This window comes from Stegostoma tigrinum, unplaced genomic scaffold (assembly GCF_030684315.1).
Source record: "Stegostoma tigrinum isolate sSteTig4 unplaced genomic scaffold, sSteTig4.hap1 scaffold_240, whole genome shotgun sequence".
In the NCBI taxonomy this organism is placed as follows: Eukaryota; Metazoa; Chordata; class Chondrichthyes; order Orectolobiformes; family Stegostomatidae; genus Stegostoma; species Stegostoma tigrinum.
In genome coordinates, this window is record NW_026728174.1 from 96,234 (window position 1) to 121,639 (window position 25,406).

Genomic DNA, 25,406 nt, shown 5'->3' on the forward strand with positions numbered 1-25,406 from the left:
GTAACATTCCAGTCTTTTGTTGTCAGATTCTTATCCATTGTTGTAACATTCCAGTCTATTGTTCTCAGATTCTGATCTGTCCGCCCCCTCTCTCTGCAGCTGCTGATCCCTGTTAGCGCTGTTGCTGATGTCTCACTTATACTGTGGGATAACAAACTGAATGGAGCCCCTTAGTAATAGGAGAGGTAAAGCCTCCTGTGACACAGTTCGAATCCATGGAGACTGACATCAATCACAGTCACCGAACAAACAGTTCCAGTTAACCCCTTTCAATACACCTTCAGTGAGCCTTCAGTTCACAATTAAAACTGGACTGGATTGCATATGTTAACATCATTGGCGATAGGTCTTATATACCATCAGCAATTGCTCTAACGATGTCTGCTGTGAGGGAGAATGATGGATGTTTTCATTTTTTAGGCTAAATGGCTCTGCCCTGTTGTCCATGTGCAATGCTGTAACCACCTGCACCAACACCCTCCCCCTCCAAAAAAAAACACAATCAAAATGTTATTCCTGTGCTGATTACTCTGACACAGCCAACAACAACAACAAAAAAATTGCTGGGCATAGTCAGGCTGACCTTGCAGAGTAAGTGTGGTTTCCTCGCTGCTGTAATAAAACAACAATGTATCTTCAACATGCAAAGTTCTTCATTGCAGTTTATGTGCTTTAAAGCAGTAACATTTACATTTCTTGATTCAATTGACCAAAACTAATAACAAATGCAGCGTGTACAATGACGTTGTTCATTAAAGAGCATGGACTAAATAGTCAGGGACAGAGTGAATGTGACAATGGTTCAGAGACACAGTGGAATGGCAGCAGTGGCTGCAGTGACTGGAGAGGAGGACAGTGATATCCCAATGTCACCAGTATTTAACTAGCACCTATTCTGACAAACAGAATGAAATGCAAAGCAGAGCAAGTCAATACGTTATACTTGGGAGACGGAGTGCCAAACAACAATATGATCATAGTATGATAACTTTAAATGTGATGTAGGAAATTATGTATTATGTATACACTTTTTAATCATGGGGTATGCCCAGGATATTCAAAATTAAGAGCAGATCAAGATTTCAAAATGTTAGGTGTATCGCGAGATGACAGAATAATAATAGTAGGAATATAGTTCATCCCCAGCCGGTACAGAGATGATGGGCTGAGTGACCACAGCTTTGCTGTAAATATTCTGAGATTTGTATGAAAAGTTTTCAGAGCCTGAGGGGAGATGCTTTCAGTGAAGGGCACGGATTGTGCCGTCATCTATTTCTGTTGTCTCATGAAGTGCAGCTGCCTCTAAAATTACTTTTAATCAAAATTGATTTCCAGATATTTATGCATTTAGGATGATATTCGCAATTTTTTTTGGAACTTAAAAGAAGAAACAGATACTGGGGCATGATGAGTGTAATCGGCACAATGACACTAACGGAAACAGAAATGGATGATACTGTCAAAATCTCACCAAGCTGGGCCGGTCCAGAAAAGCAAAATGCTGGAGATTATGGAAATTTGAAACAGAAACAGAAATTGGTGGAGAGACACAACAGATGAGGCAACATCTGGAGACAGGTTTTGAGTTAACATATCTAGTCTGTTATGAACCTGTTCTGAAAAAGTCATATTACAGATGCTGCTGGACTGGATAAGTTACATTCCAGAATTTCTTTCTTTCTTTTGGACTGTCACAATTTGTATGATCTGGATCAGAACAACAAAGCTGCCATTTGAGTTGGCCTTCAAGTATTTGTGAATGATCATTAAAGGAGACATTGCAAAGTTTCTATATTAAAGATCCCTAATATTTATGCCATGTCGCATTGAGATAAATTGCCAAGAATGGTTTGAACTCAGTGGCACTGATATCGCATGATCAGTCCTCTGATTGAAAACGATGAGGATCCTTACCTCAATGTCATGCCATGCTTCTGATGTTGCTGGGCTTACACTCATTTGGCAAAGTCTTACCTTCCAAGACTTTAGACTCAACTTTGAAACCATAAAGTATCTTGATATTCTTAATAAGACACACTCATCCATGGATTTTAGCAGGCACGAGCAAAGGCTATGTTTATTTTTCATCACCAGTGGCTCTGGAGAACGTAACATGAAGCTGCCTTCCTGAAACGCTTCCAATCCAAGTGGTGCAGAAGTACACACAGAGCTGTTTATAAGTGGTTCCAAGATTGTGCAGGATTGTCTCCAATTTGCATTGACCACATTTTTGCTTTGGGTCCATGATGCCATAATGAGTGAAGTAGCATGGTCAGCATGGGAAGTTACTCTGATCTCACTTCAAATGATATTGGAACACCAGCTGAAACAATAAAGAGCGAAAGTACAGAACACTGTGCTCACTGTCCTCAGAAAATTCCGAAGAATTTTCGGTATGGACTTCCAATTCTGTCAGGAGATATTTGTCCGATTGTGATGAGGCTATTTGGTGTATGAAATGCACTGCTTAGGAGGATGGCTGAGGCAGGTAACATGCCAAACTATAAAAAGCATTTGGATCAGCACCAGGCGGTGCAGTCTCAATGAGTCTTTTCTCAATTGTCTGATTCTATGTGGTAGCAGCCATTGAAAGGTCTGATATATTCCGAAGTACTAGCCAATGGCACTTGTTTGTCTGTTCCATCAACTGTGTTCAGAAAGTTTTTCAAAACCGCATCTCTCATAAAGTATCAGCACTTACTCAACCTGGGACAGCCCAGCTATCTCGGAAAACATCCAGCTTTTTTCAAATGGTCAGTGCCAGATTATTCCAGCTTTTTATCACCATTATTTTCATGAAACCAATAAAATGGATACAGCTTTCCCTTCATTAGAATAATGTATTTTAGCTGTTATGGTGTCATTTCTCAAAAGAACAATAAACTCCTTCTTCCCATGTGCATATTTTGATGATGTATTTGTTTTCCTGCCAGTTCTTAACCTCCACTCCCTTCCAGTGCTGTTTCCATGATCTGGTTCCATGTTTGTGTCACTCGAATATGCATTGCCAAAGAAAATGTTTCTGTTTGAGCCAGGATTCTGAATGCTCACAAACTAATAGACCATATTGGCAGGAGATTAAAACATCAGCAGCCCAACTGTACTGAAACCGAGTCCTCAGCACCATTTCATGGTCCTCAGTTACTGCAGTCGTCTATGTCGTTATTCCAAAAGATGTGGCACCATTCAGGTTTAGCTGATGAATGGCTAACAAGAACAGTTCTTCAATGTTGCCGGGCAGGAATTATCTCCAACAGGAGGCAATCCAAAAGCCCTCCCTTGATATTCAATGAGATAATCAACTTCCAGCAACAAATATCCTGCATGTAACTATTCATCAGAAATTCACCAAATCATAGAGTCATAAAGTTGTGAAGAACAGAAACACAGGCTTCAGTTTCACTTCGTCCATGCCAACTACATATCCCAAATAAATCTTGTCCCATTTGCCAGCATTTGGCCCATATCCCTCTAAACCCTTCCGAATCACATACCCATCCTTTCATATCTTGTAATTGTACCAAAATCTAGCACTTCCCCTTGCAACTCATTCCACACACACACCAGCCTCTGTGTGAAAAAATTACACCTGAGGTCCCTTCTAAATATTTTCCAGCTCACCTTAAACCCACACCATCTAATTTTGGACTCCCCGACCCCAGTGAAAACACCTTGTCTGGATGCCCTATCTATTCCCCTCCTGAATTTACAAACATCAGTGAGGTCACCCCTCAGCCTCCGAATCTCCAGGAAAATGTTCATTCAGTTTCACCTTACAGCTAAAACCTTCCAACACTGGCAACACCCTTAAAAATCTTTTCTGAACCCTTTCAAGTTTCACAACATCCTTCCGATAGCAGGGAGAGAGAATAGCATGCAATATTCCAAAAGTGGCCTAACCAGTGTACAGCTGCAACAGGACCTCCCAACTACAATACACAATGTACTGACCAATAAAGGGAAGTGCACCAAATTCTTTGTTTACTATCCTAGCTGCCTCTGAATCCTCTTTCAAGGAACTATGCGCCCACTAACAGGACACATTTTCCAGCAATACTCCCCAAGGGCTTACCATTCAGTGTATAAGTCCTGCCCTGATTTGAATTCCAAAACACAGCACATCACATTTATTCAAATTAAACTCTATCTACCACTTCTTGGCCCAGTGGCCCATCTGATCAAGATCCCATTGTACTCTGAAGTAACCTTTTTCAGTATCCACTACATTTCCAATTTGGTGAAATTCGGGCTGGAAGTTTTCAAGGTCAATTAGGGCTGATCTAGCTACATTAAAATCCCAAATGGATTCAAAAGAAAGTCTGATTTTCCCGAAGATTATAAAGCAATGTAGACATTTGTAATGATCTATCGAGCTAATCACTGTCTTTGATGTTGTGGGATATATTTGCAAAACGCAGTCCATGCATAAAAAAAACAAAATCTCAGGTCACAGATAATTCAAGATAACTCAGCATTTGAGAAGCAGCTGGAGGAGCATTCAAAATGCCAGAGCCTAGTGGCTGTAGGCTTCAAGGTAAGTATGATCAATGTAGTTTTGTTTGTTTGACTGGAATAGGCATGCTGAGCTGAAGGTCCTGTTTGTCAACTGAATAACTCTCTGACCTTAATTTTTGAAAACAGAAAATACAGTCTTACAATTTCCATATGTTGTGAGCATCAAATGTTGAGGATTACGCTGTCCAAGGCCACACAGCATCCTCGTTTGGATATTTATCATTGTCCATTCACTGTCACTTGCTCAGAATCCTGTACTTCTCCATGAAACATATCTGTTAGTGCGCCTGGGTTTCACCATCGTATTCTGAATGGGAATTAGACAGAGGCAATAAATGCTGGTCTTGTCAATGAAACTCACCTCACCAGAACAAATAAAACTTCTATCCACCTCCCCCTCTCTCCCTTTATTTGAGCCCCCTTCCCCCATTTCTGATGAAGGGCCTAGGCCCCAAACGTTGGCCTTCCTGCCCCTCTGATGCTGCTTGTCCTGCTGTGTCCATCCAGCCCCACACCTTGTTATCTCAGATCCTCCAGCATCTGCAGTTCCTACTATCTCTGTTGGAAAAGCTCAGAGATCATGGGAACTGCATTAAAACTGCCTGAAACACCAGCTTTTGTGCCCCTGAGATGCTGCTTGTCCTGCTGTGCCCATCCAGCCCCACACTTTGTTTTGCTGGAAAAGCTCAGCCTGTTTGCAGCATCTGTGAAGGATCAGGCAGAGTTTAACGTTTCAGGTCCGGTGACCCGCCCTCAGAATTGTGGCCTCGTCCTCTGATTGGTTGGAGAACAAGCACGTCCGGTGCCTTCTTCCTGTTCCGCCTGTTGCTTGCTATTGGTCATTCAACGTCGTTCAGCCACGGAGCATGCGTACTGGGTGGGATATCCGGAATGAAACGGTCCTCCATGAGAGCCACAAGCGGTGAGTACAGGTTAAAGGGGAGGGCAGCTTCATACTCTGTTACTTTTCTCACAGCATTCAACAACTTGAAAACTGGATTGAAAATGATAGACAGAGCAGCCACTCCAGAAGCTTCCAAAATTGCACTGCATCTTCTTGATCTGCTGCAATCCACATGGTGAAGTAGCTCAGTCCAACCTGTCTCTGCCTCCCTAACCTGTTCTTCCTCTCACCCATCCCTTCCTCCCACCCCAAGCCGCACCCCCAGCTACCTACTAACCTCATCCCACCTCCTTGACCTGTCCGTCTTCCCTGGACTGACCTATCCCCTCCCTACCTCCCCACCTACACTCTCTCCACCTATCTTCTTTACTCTCCATCTTCGGTCCGCCTCCCCCTCTCTCCCTATTTATTCCAGTTCCCTCTCCCCATTCCCCTCTCTGATGAAGGGTCTAGGCCCGAAGCGTCAGCTTTTGTGCTCCTGAGATGCTGCTTGGCCTGCTGTGTTCATCCAGCGTCACATTTTATTATCTTAGCTCCCATGTTGCTGTTTGGTAAGGAGTTACAGGATTTTCATCCAGTGGTGATAAGGTTGTGCTGATATTTGTGTCAGTTGTTGTCATTTTGTTCTTATTCCACCTTCACCATATTAGAAACATAGAAAATAGGAACAGGCGCAGGCCATTGTAGCTTTCGATCCTTCTCTGAGAGCCACTTTGATCATGGCTGATCATTCTACTCATATTCTTCCCACTTGAGAGTCATACCCTTTGATCCCTTAAGCCCTCACAACTATACATATCATCATCATCATTATCAGTATCAGTGTTTGGCCTTAACTGATTTCTGTGGCAGCAAATTTCACAGGGACCCCAGTCTCTCTTTTTTTTGAAAAGGTTTCCTCATTTCAGTCCTTAACAGCTTAGCCCATGCCCCTCAGCTCTGACTACCTGGTCACTGACAACATCCTTCCTGTATTTTTAGGCTTGTTAGAATTTTATTGGCTTCTGTGAAATCTTTCCTCATTCTTCTAAACTTTGGCAGCACGGTGGCTTAGTGGTTAGCACGGCAGCCTCACAGCACCAGGGACCCAGGTTCGATTCCAGCCTCGGGCAACTGTCTGTGTGGAACTTAGAACATAGAACATAGAACAGTACAGCACAGAACAGGCCCTTCAGCCCACAATGTTGTGCCGACCATTGATCCTCATGTATGCACCCTCAAATTTCTGTGACCATATGCATGTCCAGCAGTCTCTTAAATGACCCCAATGACCTTGCTTCCACAACTGCTGCTGGCAACGCATTCCATGCTCTCACAAATCTCTGTGTAAAGAAGCCGCCTCTGACATCCCCTCTATACTTTCCTCCAACCAGCTTAAAACTATGACCCCTCGTGCTAGCCATTTCTGCCCTGGGAAATAGTCTCTGGCTATCAACTCTATCTATGCCTCTCATTATCTTGTATACCTCAATTAGGTCCCCTCTCCTCCTCCTTTTCTCCAATGAAAAGAGACTGAGCTCAGTCAACCTCTCTTCGTAAGATAAACCCTCCAGTCCAGGCAGCATCCTGGTAAACCTCCTCTGAACCCTCTCCAAAGCATCCACATCTTTCCTATAATAGGGCGACCAGAACTGGACGCAGTATTCCAAGTGCGGTCTAACCAAAGTTTTATAGAGCTGCAACAAGATCTCACGACTCTTAAACTCAATCCCCCTGTTCATGAAAGCCAAAACACCATATGCTTTCTTAACAACCCTGTCCACTTGGGTGGCCATTTTAAGGGATCTATGTATCTGCACACCAAGATCCCTCTGTTCCTCCACACTACCAAGAATCCTATCCTTAATCCTGTACTCAGCTTTCAAATTTGACCTTCCAAAATGCATCACCTCGCATTTATCCAGGTTGAACTCCATCTGCCACCTCTCAGCCCATCTCTGCATCCTGTCAATGTCCCGCTGCAGCCTACAACAGCCCTCTATACTGTCAACGACACCTCCGACCTTTGTGTCATCTGCAAACTTGCTGACCCATCCTTCAATCCCCTCATCCAAGTCATTAATAAAAATTACAAACAGTAGAGGCCCAAGGACAGAGCCCTGTGGAACCCCACTCACCACTGACTTCCAGGCAGAATATTTTCCTTCTACTACCACTCGCTGTCTTCTGTTGGCCAGCCAATTCTGTATCCAAGCAGCTAAGTTCCCCTGTATCCCATTCCTCCTGACCTTCTGAATGAGCCTACCATGGGGAACCTTATCAAATGCCTTACTGAAGTCCATATACACCACATCCACAGCTCGACCCTCATCAACTTTTCTAGTCACATCCTCAAAAAACTCGATAAGGTTTGTGAGGCATGATCTACCCCTCACAAAGCCGTGTTGACTGTATTTGATCAAGCCATGCTCTTCCAGATGGTCATAAATCCTATCCCTCAGAATCCTTTCTAACACCTTGCAGACGACAGACGTGAGACTTACTGGTCTGTAATTGCTGGGGATTTCCCTATTTCCTTTCTTGAAGAGAGGAATTACATTTGCCTCTCTCCAGTCCTCAGGTACGACTCCAGTGGAGAGCGAGGATGCAAAGATCTTCGCAAGTGGCGAAGCAATTGCATTTCTCGCTTCCCAAAGCAGCCGAGGACAAATCTGGTCCGGGCCTGGCGACTTGTCAATCTTAATGTTTGACAAAATTTTCAGCACATCAGCTTCCTCTATCTCTATCCATTCCAGCATGCACACCTGCTCTTCAAAGGTTTCATTCACGACAAAGTTCGTTTCTTTCGTAAAGATAGAAGCAAAAAACTCATTTAGGGCTTCCCCTACCTCCTCAGACTCCACACACAAGTTCCCTATGCTATCCCTGATCGGCCCTACTCTTTCTTTGACCATTCTCTTATTCCTCACACAAGTGTAAAATGCCTTTGTGTTTTCCCTGATTCCTTCTGCCAAGCCTTTCTCGTGTCCCCTCCTGGCTCTCCTCAGACCATTTTTGAGCTCCTTCCTTGCCTGCGTGTAATCCTCTCTGGCTGAACTTGACTCTAGCTTCATCCACCTTATGTAAGCTACCTTCTTCCTTTTCACAAGAAGCTCCACCGCTCTCGTCATCCAAGGTTCCTTTATCTTACCCCTTCTTGCCTGTCTCAGAGGGACATATTTACTCATCACTCGCAACAACTGTTCCTTAAACAGTCTCCACGTCTCTAGTTCCCTTACCATGGAACAATTGCTCCCTGTCCATGCTTCCTAACTCATGTCTAATCGCGTCATAGTTTTCTCTTTCCCAATTAAATATCCTCCCATTCTGCCTAATCCTCTCCTTCTCCATAGCTATGTAGAATGTGAGGCAGTTATGGTCACTATCACCAAAATGCTCTCCCACCACAAGATCTGATACCTGCCCCGGCTCGTTTCCGAGCACCAAATCTACAATGGCCTCTCCCCTCGTCGGCCTGTCAATGTACTGCGTTAGGAAACTCTCCTGAACACACCTTACAAAAACAGCTCCGTTCAAATCTTCTGCTCGAAGGAGGTTCCAATTAATATTAGGAAAGTTAAAGTCACCCATTACAACAACCCTACTGCGTCCACACTTTTCCAAAATCTGTCGACCTATGCTTTCTTCAATCTCCCTGCTGCTATTGGGGGGCCTGTAGTAAACCCATAACGAGGTGACTACTCCCTTGCTGTTCCTAATTTCCACCCATACTGACTCGGTAGGCCGATCTTCCTCGACAATGGAAGCTTCTGTAGCTGTGATACCCTCTCTGATTAGTAGTGCTACACCCCCTCCTCTTTTTCCCCTTCCCTATTCTTTTTAAATGTTCTAAACCCTGGAACATCCAGCAACCATTCCTGCCCATGAGAAACCCATGTCTCTGTTATGGCCACAACATCATAGCACCAGGTACTGATCCATGCTCTAAGTTCATCACTTTTATTCCTGATACTCCTTGCGTTAAAGTAAACACACTTTAACCGATCCCTTGGTTCCTTTCCACTAGCTGGTCTACCTCTTGCTACTGCCTCACCTGCATCAACTCTCGCCTCTGGTATACAGCTCAGGTTCCCACCCCCCTGCCATACTAGTTTAAACCCTCTCGAACTACTCGAGCAAACCTTCCACCCAGGACATTGGTCCCCTTCCAGTTCAGATGCAACCCATCCTTCTTGTACAGGTCCCACTTCCCCAAAAGGCATCCCAATTATCTACATATCTGAAGCCCTCCTTTCTACACCAGCTGCGTAGCCACGTGTTAAGCTGCGCCCGCTCCCTGTTCCTCACCTCGCTATCTCATGGCACCGGTAGTAAGCTAGAGAACACTACTCTGTTCGTCCTGCTTTGCAGCTTCCATCCTAACTCCCTGAAATCACTTTTTATATCCTCAACCCTATTTCTGGCTATATCATTAGTGCCAATATGTAACACGATTTCTGGCTGTTCGCCGTCCCCTTTTAGAACCTTATACACCAGATCGGAGACTTCCCGGACCCTGGCACCAGGGAGGCAACATACCTTCCGGGAATCCCGATCCTGACCACAAAATCTCCTGTCGATTCCCCTAACTATCGAGTCCCCTACCACGAGTACTTTTCTATTCTGCCCCCTTCCCTTCTTTGCCACAGTGTCAGGCTCAGTGCCAGAGAACTGACTACTATGGCTTTCCTCTGGTAGGTCATCCCCCCCAGCAGTATCCAAAACGGTATACTTATTGCTGAGGGGAATGCCCACAGGGGATCTCTGCACTGTCTGTCTGTCCCCTTTCCTCCCCCTAACTGTAACCCATCTATCCTTGTCCTGAGCCTTAGGAGTGACCAACTCCCGGTAACTCCTCTCAATTACCCCCTCTGCCTCCCGAATGATCCGTAGTTCATCCAGCTCCAGCTCCATTTCCCTAACACGGTTTTCAAGGAGCTGTAGTTGGGTGCACTTCCCGCAGATGTAGCCAGCGGAGACGTGTGCCACGTCTCCCAACTGCCACATTCTGCAGGAGGAGCAAGCAACTGCCCTAGCATCCATACCCCACATTTGTTTACACATTCTCCCCGTGTCTGCGTGTGTTTCCTCTGGGTGCTCCGGTTTCCTCCCACAGTCCAAAGATGTATAGGCTAGGTGGATTGGCCATGCTAAATTGCCCGTAGTGTTCGGGGGTATGTGGTTTGGAGGGGGATGGGTCTGTGTGCGATGCTTCAAGGGGTGGTGTGGACTTGTTGGGCTGAAGGGCCTGTTTCCACACTGTAGGGAATCTAATCTAATCTAAACTCCAGTGAATTTCATCCTAACCAATCAGTGCTGTCCTTACACGTAAGCCTTGCCATTCCAGGAATCAGTCTCATCAACTGTGTGAAGAGCGTCCATAGCCAGAACATCCTTCCTCAGACAAGAATTCCAAATTTGCACGTACCACCTCAGGTGTGGTCTCACTAAGATCCTGTACAATTTCAGTAAGACATCACTGCTCCTGCACTCAAATGCTCTCACCCTGAAGGTCAAAATACCATTAGCCCTCTTCGTCCACTGTTGCACCTGCATGCTTACTGTCAGTGACTTGTGTTTTCCTAGTTTTGTAATCCAACTGGATAGTCTTGAACTTATCCACATTATATTTCATCTGCCTTGCATTTTCGCCCCACTCACTCAACTCCAAGTCACACTGAAGCATATTTGCATCCTCCTCACAGATCACTGTCCTAAACCTGCAAGCTTGCAGATACAATATTCGAGTTTTCTCATTTACATAACTAATAGATGATGTGAGTACCTGGCGCCCATCACTGACCCCTGCAGTACCACACTGGTCACTGGCTGGCACACAAGAAATGACTGGCACACAGAAGCAATCAGTTCTGTATCCCCCTGAATACCCAATCTCACATGCTCTTACTTTACTTGCTAATCTCTTCTGTGGGACCTTTTGAACGCCTTCTCAAAGCGCACATTAGCCACATCCACTGGCTTTTCAACTCCAAATGTTGCATTCTTGAAACATTCCAGCAGTTTTGTCCAGCATGATTTCCCTTTCATAAATCCATACTGACTCTACTTCTGTCACTGTTTTCCAGTATTACGTTAAGGTCTATAGTTCTCAGGCTTCTCCCTACATCCCTTCGAAAACAAAGGCAGAAGATGAGCCATTTCTGGCCATCTGACACCCCACACGTATTTAGAGATGATACCAACATTTTTGCAATTTCATCCCTTACTTCCCATAATGTCCTGGGATACATTAGATCAGGTGCTGGAGATTTATCCATCTTCATATTTCCAAGATATTTAACACTTCCTCTCCTGCAACATGAACTGTTTCCAAAATATCAAAAATTATTTGAGTTCTTTAGCCTCCTTTGTTCCAACTTGTCCATGCCGACCAGGCTTCCCAAACTGAACGAGTCCCACTTGCTTGTGTTGGGTCCATATCCCTCTAAACTTTTCCTATTCATGTACCTTTCCAAATGTCTTTTAAATATTGGAAGTGTACCTGCATCTACAACTTCCTTTGGCAGTTCATTCCACATAGAAACAACCTTCTGTTTGAAACAGCTCCCCCTTGTTTACCTTTAAATCTTTCTCCTCTCCATTTAAAAATATACCCTCCAGATTTGGACTCCCCTCTACAAGGGAGAAGACACTTGTTGTACACTTTATACCCCTCATGATTTTATAAACCTCTCTAAAGTCATCCCTCAACCTCCTATTTTCCAGTGAAGTCCCAGTCTCTCCTCATAACTCATACCCTCCAGTACTGGTAACCTATAGACTGTAAGAGTAGCATGACGCCATCCAGAGTAGAAAGTTAATCCAACCACGAGAAGTATCACCTAACCGCCATCTCTTTGGCCCTTCGTCAAATAGTCTGGCAATAAGAACCGTCCAACTTCATACATGGAGAGTGAACGTTTCAGCTGGTTTTCTCCAGCCCCCGAGTCTTGAAATACCTCACGTGAATGAAAAGGGATCTTCCATTCACCTTATCTGTACTCTTCATGATTTTATAAACATACAAGTCCACGCCTCCAATTCTTAGACCGCAATGGAAAAATGTCTCAACCGATCAAGCCTCTCCTTACGACTCAAAGCCTCCATTCCTGGCAACATCCTGGTAAATCCTTTCTGAACCCTCCCCAGCTTGATGATGTTCTTCATATAACAGGAGATCTGAAGTAGCCACACTTTCAACATGTGACGCCAACCTCAAAGAATTAAGGGCCTGAACCCTGAGGTCTCTCTTTTCGACAACACTAACCCTGAGGCCCTACGTTTAATTGTATAAGTCCTGATCTTGTTTGTTTTACCAAAATGAAATGCCTCGCCTTTATCCAAATTAAACACCACCTGCCATTCCTCAGCCTCTTAACCCTATAAATCAAGATCTCTTAGTAATCTTGGACAACCTACTTCGCTGTCCACTATCCTGCCTATTTTGGTGTCATCTGCAAACTTACTGACCATGTCTCCACTATTCTCATCTAAATCACTTTTTTATATAAAGTCAAACAAAATTGGACTGAGCACTGACCCCTGTGGAACACCTCTGGTAACAGGCCTCCGGTCTGAAAAGCAACCCTCCACCACCAGACCCTGTGTCCTGTCACTAAGCCATATAAACGACTTCCACCACTCTGCCTCAATTATCTTCTTTGTTACTTCTCCAAAAAAAATCAGTCAACTAATCATTCCTACCTCTCCAAACACATAAATCCTACATTTCACGATTACCTTCAACTACATATCCAAAACCGAAGTCAGACTCTCAGCTCGATAGTTCCCAGGCGTCTCCTTACGTCCCTTAAACGAAGGCACAATTTTAGCCACTCTCCAGTCATCTGGAACCTCACCCGTAATTATAGATGATACAAATATTTCTGCAAAGGGGCCCCATGTTTTCTCTTTAACTTCCCTCAACATGATTTGATGCACTAGAGCAGGACCTGGAGGTTTAAAGTCAGAGTGTAATACAGCATGGAAACAGGCCCTTCGGCCCAAACTGGTCCATGCTGACTGTGGTGCCCACTTAGCAATTTCTAATTGCCTGCATTTGGTCTATGTCCCCCTCCAAACACTTTCCATCCGTGTACCTACCCAAATGTGTTTTAAACGTTGTTTTTGTGCCTGTCTCAACCACTTTCTCTGGCAGCCCATTCCAAATATGCACCACTGTCTGTGTGAAGAAGTTGCTCCTCACATCCTCCTTAAATCTGCCCTCTCTCACCTTAAATCTGTACACTCCAATTTTCCATTCCCCATCCCTGGGAAAAAGACTACATGCATTCATCCTATCTATGCCCCTCATGATTTTATTGACCTCAGTAAGGTCACCGCTCATTCTCCTCCATTCCAAGGAATAAAGCCCAATCCTGGCCAACCTCTCCTCAGAACTCAGGCCTACTATTCCGGGCTCTTTGCACAGCTTCCAGTTTAACTATGCCTTTCCTGTAACAGGGTGATCCAAAACTGTACACCACACTGCAAGTGTGGCCTCACCAATGACTTGTACATCTTTAATGTCCCAACTCCTATATGCACTGCCTTGACTGAAGAACGCCAGCATGCTAAATGCTTTGCTCACCACCCTGTCTATCTGTGATGCTGCTTTCAACCAACTATGTACTTGTACTCCTCACTGTCTCTGTCCCACAAGACTCCTCAGAACATACCATTCACTGTATGACTCTGACCTCGGTTGAACTTTCCAAAGGCCAACACCTCACGCTTAGCCGTATTGAATTTCATTTGGCAATCCTCAGCCCACTTCCCCATCTGATCACAATTCCCCTGTAATTTTTGATAACTTTCACTGCTATCAGTGATACCTCTTAATGTTGTATCATCCGCAAACGTACTAATCATGCCGTGTACATTCACATCCAGATCGTTTATGTAAGTGAAAAATGACAAAGGTCCCAGTACTGACCCCTGTGTCACACCATGAGCCACAGGACTCCAGTCCAAGAACCAACCTTCGGCCATCACGCTCTGCTTCCTACCATCGATCCCATGAGTAGCTCTCCCTGGATCCCGCACAACCGAACCTTCATGACTAGCCTGCTGTACGGGGCCTTGTTAAAGGCCTTACTAAAGTCCACATAGACAGCATTCTCTGCCTTACTGTCATCAATCCTCTTGCTTACCTCTTCGAAAAGCATGAATAATTTGTCAGACATGATTCTTGTGCACAAAGCCATGATGCCTATCCCAAATCAGACCTTGAATATCCTAACATTTGTGCATCCACTCCCTGAATATCATCTTCAATACCTTGTCTAGCACTGGTTCACTGGCCTGCAGTTCCCCATGGGTCTTTGCTACCTTTCTTAAATAATGAGACAACATTAGTCACCCTCCAGTCTTCCGGAATTTCAGCAGTGGCAAAAGATGAAGCAAAAATCTCTGCAATTTCTTCCCCAGCCTCCCGCAGTGTCTGAAGCTGGACTTCATCAGGTCCATTGGATTTATCAACCTTAATGTGCTTTAAGGCTGTAAACACCTCCGCGATGGTCCAGAACATCCCCACTTGCTTCCCTTTTTGTCCTTAGCATCCATGATTCTCTGCTTAGTAAACACTGAGAAGAAATTCATTAAAAATCTCCCCCATTTCTGTGAACTGTTTTCAAACCAAAATATTTCTCCTCCTGGTTTGTCTAGCCTCCATTTCTTTCTCAACAGTAAAAACTGATGCAATATATTCCTTTAAGATCTCTCTCTCCTCCTGTGGTTCAACACAAAGTTGACGTTTTTCATCTTTATGGAGCCCTGCTTGCTCTCTCGGTGCTCTCTTCCTCTTAATGCACTTGTAAAAACTCTGAATTATTCTTCAGCTTATCTACCACGGCAGTTTCAAGTTGCTTTTTTGCCGTCCTGATCTCCTGTTTCAGAATTCCCCTAACACTATTTACACTGTTCAAGATATTCATTTGAGCCAAGTTGTTTTCATCTAATAATTTATTATTGTTATTTTTATTCTTGACTAAAACCTGAGTATCTTTTTCACCATTGCTCTCTAATCCTACCAGCCATACCTGTCACTTGAACAGGGACATAATGACTCTGAATTATCACACTTTTGAAAGCCTCCCACTTATCAGACACCCTTATGCCTGCCGTCTACTCCTGATAACTTTTGAAAGTTATAAAAACAGAAGTTGCTGGAAAAGCTTACCAGGTCTGGCAGCATCTGTGAGGAAAAATCAGTTTACATTTCGGGTCTGTTGATCCTTCCTCAGAACTTTTGAAAGTTCTTGTCTTATACCATTAAAAATTGCTTCCTCCAATTGAAAACTTTTAATTTTTCTGGAAGACATATCCTTTTCCACAACTGTTGTAAAACTGATAGAATTACTATCACAAGATTCAAAGTTTCTCTGTTCTGTCACTTCAGTCACTTGCTCTGCCTTATTAACCAAGAAAAGCTTTTTATTTTCATAGGAACATTGATTTATTGGTAAAGAAAATTTTCTTGAACGCATTTCACAAATTACTCACCATCCAAACCGTTAACACTCTGTTAGTCCAGGTAAATGTTTGGAAACTGAAGATCACCAACTATTATAATCTTATTATTCTTACACCTATCCGAGATCTCTCTGCACATTTGTTCCTCAATTTCCCTCTGACTATTAGGAAGCCTATGGTACAATCCCATTAGATGATCGTTCCTTTTTATTTCTAATTTCAACATATGTTTTCATTGAATGGTGTTTCTAAAATATCTGTTCTGGTGAAAGCAGCAATGTTTTCCTTATTAATAAAAGCTACTCCCTCACCTGTTTTGCCTCCCTTTCGATCTTTCCTCTGAAATCTGGAACATTATTACAGGCAAAATATCTTGCAGGAGGTGGATGATGTGGAAAAATTCTTCCTACCAAAATGAATGGAGCACAATATTTGTTAAATGGAGTTCTGAAGTGCAGAAGAATGAAAATTAAGAAATTGAATTTCAGAGTTAGTGTGCAGATATAGAATGTTATCAGAGGGTCACACAGCATGGAAACAGGCCCATCGATACAACTAGTTCATGCCGACCATGTTCCCAAACTAAACTAGTCCCATCTTCCTGCGTTTGGCCCATATTCGCTCTCATCCTTTCAAATTCATGTATTATCTGAATGTTTTTTAAACATTGTAATTGTAACCCACATCCACCACTTCCTCTGGCAGTTCATCCCACACACTGAGCACTCTGTGTAAAACAAAAAGTTGTCCGTCATGTCCATTTTAAATCTTTCTCCCCTCATCTTAAAAAAAATTCCCCTGGTTTTGATAACCCCCCCCCACCTGAGGGAAAAGACCTTTACTATTCCTTATCTGTGTGTCTCATTATTTTATTAACCTACATAAGTCCATTTCTCAACCACTTAGCTTCCAGTGAAAGAAGTCCCAGCCTATCCAGCGTATTTTTATAACTCAAACCCCTTCATTCCCAGCAATATCCTGGTAATTTTGTCCAAACCCACTCCAGTTTAATAATAATCTTCCCATAACAGGACGACCAGAGCAGCGCACAGTCCGACAGAAGAGGACTCGCCAACATCACTTCCCAACTCCTGTACTCAAAGGCCTGAGCAATGAAGACAAGTGTGCTAAATGCCTTCCTAACCACCCTGTCTATCTGTGATGCAAATTTCAAAGAATGATGTACCTGAAACCCTAGTTTTTTCTCCTGATCTGCAACACTACCCAGAGCCCAACCATTAATTGTGTAAGTCCTGCCCTTGTGAAGTATTGCGTTTTGGTAGAACAAACATTTATCCAAATAAAATTCAATCTCCCATTCCTCAGCCCATTGCCCCAATTGATCAAGATCTCTCTGAAATCCAGAAAGCCACTAGGCCATCTCCCTTATTATGACAACAAATAATCATCAATGAAAAGATGTTCACTTCATTTGTACAAGGAAGGGGTCAGACCAAATCTCGAATACCGTATGCAGGTTTTGGTCTTCTGTTCGTTTATTCAAAGTGGCTCAGAGGAGGTTGACAAGATTGAAACCTGGAATAAGTGGGTTGTCTGAGGAAGATGGATTGGGCAGGAAAGAGGGAAAAGGATTTGTCAGGAGCTGCTGATTAAAACAGGAAACTGATGTGAGCCAGGATATAGGGTGTAGTGAAGTAGAGTCTGTTTGGGTTGAGCTGAGAAACACCAATGGACAGAAAATGACCTTAGTGCTGCATATGGAACCCAAGCTGCAGTAATATTAGGGAAGGCATTAGGGTGGAATTGAGAGATATAAGGCATAAAGTTATGGCTTTAATTACAGGTGACTGCAACCTACTTATAAATTGTCCAAATCACAACTGTAGCAGTACAGTGCAGGAGGGATATTTAGTATCTATATGGTACAATTTTATGAATCAACATGTTGAAGAAGCAGATGGGTGTTGTATAATGAGGATGGAATAATTGACAATCGAGTTGAGTACGGGCCCTTAAGGATGAGGGACCACAATAGGATAGAATTCTTCACAAAGCTGGAGAGTGATGAATGTTGTTTCTGAGACTTGGGTCCTGTATTTAAATGAAAGAAGTAAAAATGATATGAGGCACGAGCTAGTTGTGATAAATGGTGAATCAGTGTTTAAATGGATGATGGGAAATGGGTAATGGCAAATGTTGAAAGAGGACGTGGACAAGCTGTGGAAGTTCTTCATCGCAGCCTGGCATAAGAACAAAATGGGAAACATGATCAAACCACAGCACAGAAAGGGAAATGAACACGTGTTAAATTTAAGGAAGCAGCATACACAATTAGGTCAATAAAACAACTGACAACAGGATTGGGAGCAGTTTAGGTTTCTGCAAAGGGAAAGAAAGGGATTTAATCAGAGTGAGAAAACAGAACATGAGTGCATGCTGCAGGGACCATACAAACCAACAGAATTTTGTTTTATATTCATTCACAGGATGTGAACTTTGGTGGCTTGGCCAGAATTTATTGCCCATCTGTGATTGCCCAGAAGGCTATCAAGTGTCAACTGCATTGCTGTATGGCTGGAGTCACACACAGACCAAACCAGGTAAGGATAACAGTTCCTTTCCCTGAAGGATATTTATGAGCCAGATGGCTTTTTCCTGACGATCAACAACGGTTTCATGATCATCATTAAACTCTTAATTGAAGATTGGTAATGAAAGACTGGTCAAGAAGAATATAGGGTCTCCTGACAAGCAGAAACAGGGAATTTATAATGGGGTACAAAGTGATAGCGGAACAATTAAATATGACTGAGATTTTCAATAAGGAGGGTACAAATAACCTCCCAAAATTAAGGGGATCACAGGGTCTAATGGGAAGGTGGAATCAGAATTAGTAGGAAAATGATATTGGGACAACTAATGGGATAACAGGCAGATAAATCCCCAGACACTGATAACCTTCATCTCAAAGTACCTTAGGAAGTGGCAATAGAAATAGCAGATTCACAACTAGTTTTCCTCCAAATTCTATAGACTCAGTTTTTATGGATTGGAGAATCGCTACTGTAACCCCAATATGTAAGAAGGGAGTCAGAAAGAAAACAGGGAATTTGCATAAAATTGTTGGTTGGAAAAATATGTTCGTGTCCACTATAAAAGATGGAATGACAGAGTACTTGCAAGATAGTGTCAAGATCAGACAGAGTCAGCAGAACGTTTTTCCGTGCTGTAGACTCTGTGTTGGGTGTGAATTCCCTCCACACCACTCACCATCCTGACTTGGAAATGTATCGCTACACCTTCAGTGTTGCTGGATCAAAATCCTGAATTCTCTCCCTAACAGCATTATGCGTCCACCTACCGCTCATGGACTACAGTGGTTCATGGAGACAGATCACTGCCACTTTCTTAATGACAGTTAAACACAGCCAGCAATGCCCACAGGATGTGTTTTTAAAAAGACTATCAAGGCCAAGTGCGAATGTGGAATTGAAGCCGAAATAGATCAACTTTGACCTTTTTGAGGCTTGAGAGGCAGAATGGATAACTGATTCCGAATTTCTGATCTCTTCTCCTATTAAAATGCATCATCTCACCAGGAATGATGTATTCCCTGTAATTTAGAAGGATGACAGCTGATGTGATTAAAACTTTTCAAATGTTAATTGAAGCTGGTCGGGGTGTAGAGAGGAACTAATCCACTGGGTGAGTGAAGTGGGAGCTCAAACACCCTCCTCACCCGCAGTCATCAGACAAGACCTGAGCTTCTTTGTCCTGCGGTTTATTCAAACGTAGGAATGAGGAACAAGTGTGGGTCACTCGGCCCCTCGAGCCTGCTCTGCGACTCAATAAAATCACTGATTTAATTTCAACCTCGGTTCTATGTACCTGCATATCGCAGAATATCTTTCATTGTCTTGGTCAGCAAGAATCTGTCTCTGCCTTTTAAAAAAAAAGATGCTGCATCCACTGCCTTTTGCCGAAGGGAGTCACAAAGATTCTCAGCCCTCTGAGAGAAATGTTCCTCACTATTTCAAATGGACTCACCCTTCCCTTTAAACAATGACCTCAGTTCTAGATCCTTCCACAAGAGGGACCATGTTTTCACCATGCATCTGGTCAGGTCCCCTCAGGATCTTTCATGTTTCAATTTAGTATCCTCTTTCTTTTCTAAACTCCAGACAATACAGACCTAGCCTGTATTTTCCTCCAGATGTTCCTTTAAGGCAATCCACTCATTCCAGGTATTAGTCTATTGAATCTGCCCTGGAATGTTTCATAACAACCTTCTCTAAGTCGGGTGACCAGAACTGAACACAGTACTCCAAATACAAATCCCACCAGTGCAAAAGGGGGAATTAATTATCGAAAGGAGGACCATGAATTCCCACCTGCTTGCAGGAATGCATTTTCAGCCAGCTTCGGTCATTTACACGTATCCAGTTACAGACTGACACAGGTTATGGTCAGATAGTTGTACGGTTTGTATTGTTACACCGACAGCATTGTTGTGGTCTCACTTAAACCTCCCACTCTGGCTCTGCACAAATAATGATTGGCTCTGTAGCCAGTTCCCACAGCCTGATTTGTCCTGTATTTTTCATCTTCTGTCCTTTCAAAGATATCAAATGATCCAAGTGGAATAGCTCAGCAAGACTGACAACATCTGTGAAGGAAAGAACAGAGTTAATGTTTTGAGTTCGGTGACCCTTCCTCTGAACTTGAGAAAGGATCATCAGACCTGAAACATTAACCTGTTTTTTTCATTCACAGATGTTGCCAGATCTGCTGAGCTTTACCAGCAAATTATTTTTCATTCCTGATTTACAGCATCTGCAGTTTTTAATGATCCAGGTGACAATCTAGCAGCTTTCATTCTACTTTTAACTGTTGTAAATTTATTTTTTCAGGGAATTGGAAAGGGAGCATTTACTGACAGGCTGCTCAACTCAAACACTGGATCAAGAACTGCCGGGAACACTTAATTCTCAGGAGCTTTGAATATGGAAGGAACAAGTGTCATTCACAGTGAAGAGAAACCATATACGTGGCCTGTGTGGACAAGCCTTCAGTCAATTGTCTGGCCTGTCAGTACGTAAATGCAGTCAAAACAGGGTGACAACCATAACATCAAACAGCTCTTGCTTTGTAATATCATAGTGAAGGATCTCAGTTTGAGTTAAGCAAGGGCCACTCATCTCCTCTCCTCCCTACATTCTTAGTGCAAACATGGACCAAACAGCTGAATTCCAAATGTGAGAGGGACTATTCACTATCTTAAGGCTCCATTTGACAGAGCATTGTATTAAGGAATCATGACAAAGCTAAGTTCAATAGGAACCAGAGAATATTATTCTTCCTTTGATAGCTGGTTTTTGAAAAGATTGCATCTTCAGACCTCAGTAAATCGAAACAAGGTGAATTTATTCAAACTTGTACCACATACTTGTGGAAGAGGTCTGTAAGTTTAGTTCGGAGACACTACACCTTTTACAGCTCAAAACAGCATATGAAGGCATTTTCATGTAAAAATGGTTGCATATGACATTGATATAAAATAAATTATTTCACTTACTTACTATAAAAACAGGATGCTGTTCAGTTTCTGACAAAGTTCTGAGTCCTCTAATTTCAACAGGACTTCCACTTCCATACTATCTTCAGAGCTTCTCTATCCGACCGTCAGCTCACAGCTGGGTGAGTAACACTTACGTGACTATCTTAAGCCATACAGATAGTTTCTGAGCCCTAAGTAACTGTTGATGGTTCACTGTTATGGACCTGCAGTTAAACTGTCTGAGCAACAATAATTCTGACCTGATATGGTTGTATTTGACAGTTACCTTGTGCTGCACTGCTGGGACACGTTTATTTTCTACTTGTTCTGTGTTTTAATGTTCTCCTTTTCCTTCTCTGTTTCCAATGTACATTCTCTTACCCTCCTCACTCTACTTCACCCTGGTTTGATAATACTGAATACAGAAGGGGAGGCTTGTGATTGTAGGATGGCAATCGTCTCAGCTGCAGGAGTTCCTCAGGATCAGGTTCTAGTCCCAACCGCCTTCAGCTGTTTCATCAATGACCTTCCCTGCGCCATAAGGTCAGAAGTGGGAATGTTTGCTGATGCTTGCACAATACTTTAGCACCGTTTGTGGCTCCTTGGATACCAAAGCAGTAGATATCTAAATGCAGTGAGCCTGGACAACATTGAAGTGACCCTACCATGTGACAAAGAACATTTGCACCAACAAGTACCAACAAATAATGACCAAATCTGAGAAATGAGAATCTAACCACAGCCAAGTGACATTCACTGGGTGTATCTTTATGGAATTCCCCATTATCATCATCCTGGGGGCTAATATTGATGAGAAGCTGAATTGGAACTATCAGCTGAATAATGTGCATACAAAATATATCAAACCCTCTCAACCACCTGATCTTCCTATCTAACCACATTCAGGGATTTGTGAATGTTCGTTCCAAGGTCTGTTTGTCCCTCTACACCACTCACTATTCCTCACTTTCATAGTTCAGTCTCCCTAAATTCATTATCACTCACTCCTGTGGATTCAATTCCTTTCACCATTTTATCTTTCCACTTGATTGATAACTCCCTGCAGTCCACGGTTTTCTTCGTCATGGTCAACTACATGATTACTTATTCTAAATGATGGCTTCTACAACTAGGATTTAATGATGGTTATACATCAGAAAGCAGTGGAACTCCACTGGATTAAAAACTGAAAGGACTGCAATTGCTGTAAATCAGAAACAAATAAGAAAACAGAAATTACTGGAAAAGGTCAGTAGAACTGGCAGCATCTATGGAGAGAAATCAGAGATAACATTGCAGGGTGAGTAACCCTCAGAATTCCACTGGAAACCGGTGTCAAGATATGGTTCCTTCTGAGGTGGGGATTCGCAGCAGCTATAACAGCAGAGTATCACTATATGTGAATTTGTGCGGGCTCCGGAGTTTATTTTACTGAATGATCCCTTCCCACACATGGGACTGGTGAACAACCTCTCCCCAGTACACCTGAGTAAATGAGTTTCCACCTCAGTGGGTAATTGAATCCTTCCCTCATTCTGCAATTTCCCTGGTTTCTCTGTGCTGTGGGTATCCTTGTCTTTGTCCAGATTGGGCGATCAGGTGAATTCAAGTCAATGCAGATAGAAGGCCTATTTTTTTCTTGTTGTGAATGTGTTTTTGTTCTTCCTTATTCTCCTGTTGGACGTGGGTATCACTGGTCAGGACAGCATTTGTTGTTCATCCCTAATTTACCTTGAACTGATGTCAGAGGGCAGATAGGGGTCAACCATGTTGTTGTGGGCCTCAAGTCACTTGTATGCCAGACCAGGCAAGGACTTCCCTTCCAAAGGGACATGAATGAATGGGATTTCAGGAAATTAAAGTCATGGTCTCTGTTCCTGAAATTCATGTTTACTTTCCAGATTTTATTCATTGAATTCAAACTCCAGCAGCTGCTGTGTCTCAGTCCCCAGGGATTATCACCACTGCACTGCTATCTCTTCGCTGTATTGCCTTACTGTAGAGGATAACTTTCACTGTTCAGATCATCCCAGAGTGACAGAGACAGGAGAAGGCCATTTGGACCATCACACCGGTGTTGGTTCCTGTTGAGAAAGGGATTGAGTGAAAGGAAAAAGTACCAGCTGGTGCATGTTTGTAACATTTACAGTGTGCGTCCATGTCAGGATAAATGTGTTTTAAATGTAGGTTGAAGTGGTTACTGAGAGCAAGAAGCTGGTGCAGAGACAATGTGAGCAAAATTAACTTAGCTGCTAACAAACATCAATTTGTTGGTGTAAGCAGCAGAGAATGGTTTCAATCCAGTGACCTTCTGGGTAATGGGCCCAGCATGCTCCCTCTCCGCCACACACACACACACACACACACACACACAAATAAATGTTTGACTAACAGACACACAACGTCGAAGGGACCAAGCAGACCAGCAACCCACACAGGTGGGCAGACTCATGATTTGACCGAACTTTTGGTAAATGCAAAACCAACAGCTACATGCCTCATTCCAAAGAAGGGTCACTGAACTGGGAACATTAACCCTGCTTTCTCTCCGCAGATGCCGTCAGACTTCAAGAGTTTCACCAGCAATTTCCGTCATTGTTATTTTTCTGATTGTTATTTATCAGTGGGTGATAACTTTCCCCGGGTTGTGAACAATGACATTCAAATTCATCTGAAGGCTATCATCGTTCCCCACTCTCTTGATCATCATTTTCTCACCCTTCTGCCTTCCATTGTCACACCCCACAGCTGGTAGGTTGTTTCACTTCCTCTCCATAATGGTGTCAAACACATGAAAATTCAACTGGTTCCAATGAAAAGGTCGTGGATATGAAATTAAAATCAAGTTTTCAAAGACAGAGATAGACATACAAAAAGTGAATTTAACAGGCAGGGGGAGTCTCTCAGGGGATGGGAGAGCAATCTCTAATATGGTTGATAATTGAGACATTTCCCTGGGAAAGTTCAAGAACCAACAAAAGAAGCTAGTCTTTTTACAAATTCTGTTTTGACCAACATTGATCTGTGATATTTCCCACAGCCCGATGACCCAATAATCCCTGCTCCATGTCAATAAAAGCATCTCTGGGTGTGGTTCAAGCTCACAGCCTCGGCATTTTACGCACCTCTGTACCATCATAGAAGGACCGCACGCTCACCGATTGTGTGACAGGAACCACAGAGTAGCCCTGTGCGCTCATTGCCATCCCACATTTCCCATTGTATCTTCGTGGCTGGGCCACTGACACTCTGATTCCAGGCCTGGGAACTGGGATTATCTGGTCTTCTGCAGTAGTACCTTGTGTGAGGGAATTTTGGTGAGGTTGCGGATGTTAAACAGACAACAATAGAAGGACACAGTACGCCCTCACACGCTGGCCACACTGTCATGCATCAAGAATATATTGGAAGTGACAACAAGACCCCTCAGACCACTCAGAGTCATGGTGGTGGACACTCCCACAGCTGCTCAATGACAAACACTTACAAGAATTAAAGACCCCATTCCCACAACATGCAGAACCAATGTGGTTTACAAAATACCATGCAATTATGACTGTAAATGTTACATCGGAGAGACAGGAATGAAACTAGACATTGGAATTCAAAAACTTCAACTAGTAGCAAAACGGAATGACAAACTCTCCTTAATATCGAGACACTCAGACAATGAAGGCCATCAGTTTAACTGGGACAAGGTAACCATAGTAGCCCGAGCCAAACATAGACATGCACAGGAATTCCTAGAGGCATTGTTCTCCACCCATCATGCAATCAGCAAACATAAAGAATTGGACCCCTATACAAACCCACACAGATCAAAACCAGAAATGACACTACTCACCATAACAGAGCAAACAGTATAAATTCTAAGCAGAGGAGAAAAACACTGCTTCAACGGAGGCTCTACTGATGATGTCACCTAGCATGGTGATGAACCATCTGAACAAGAACAAGCCAGCTTGGCGAACAAGTCAACAACTCACCCTCAAACTGAGCTATAGATCTTTGCCAAAA

The 25,406-nt window shown here is 43.2% G+C and overlaps 1 long non-coding RNA gene across 1 annotated transcript; it reads left to right on the plus strand.

Annotated features, from left to right (window-relative positions):
* Nucleotides 1-5,345: 5,345 nt before the first annotated feature.
* LOC132207995 (uncharacterized) lies at nucleotides 5,346-21,419 on the plus strand. The gene is made up of 3 exons (XR_009444104.1): nucleotides 5,346-5,437; nucleotides 18,319-18,432; nucleotides 20,743-21,419. It is a non-coding gene; the product is annotated as an uncharacterized LOC132207995 (long non-coding RNA).
* Nucleotides 21,420-25,406: the final 3,987 nt, after the last annotated feature.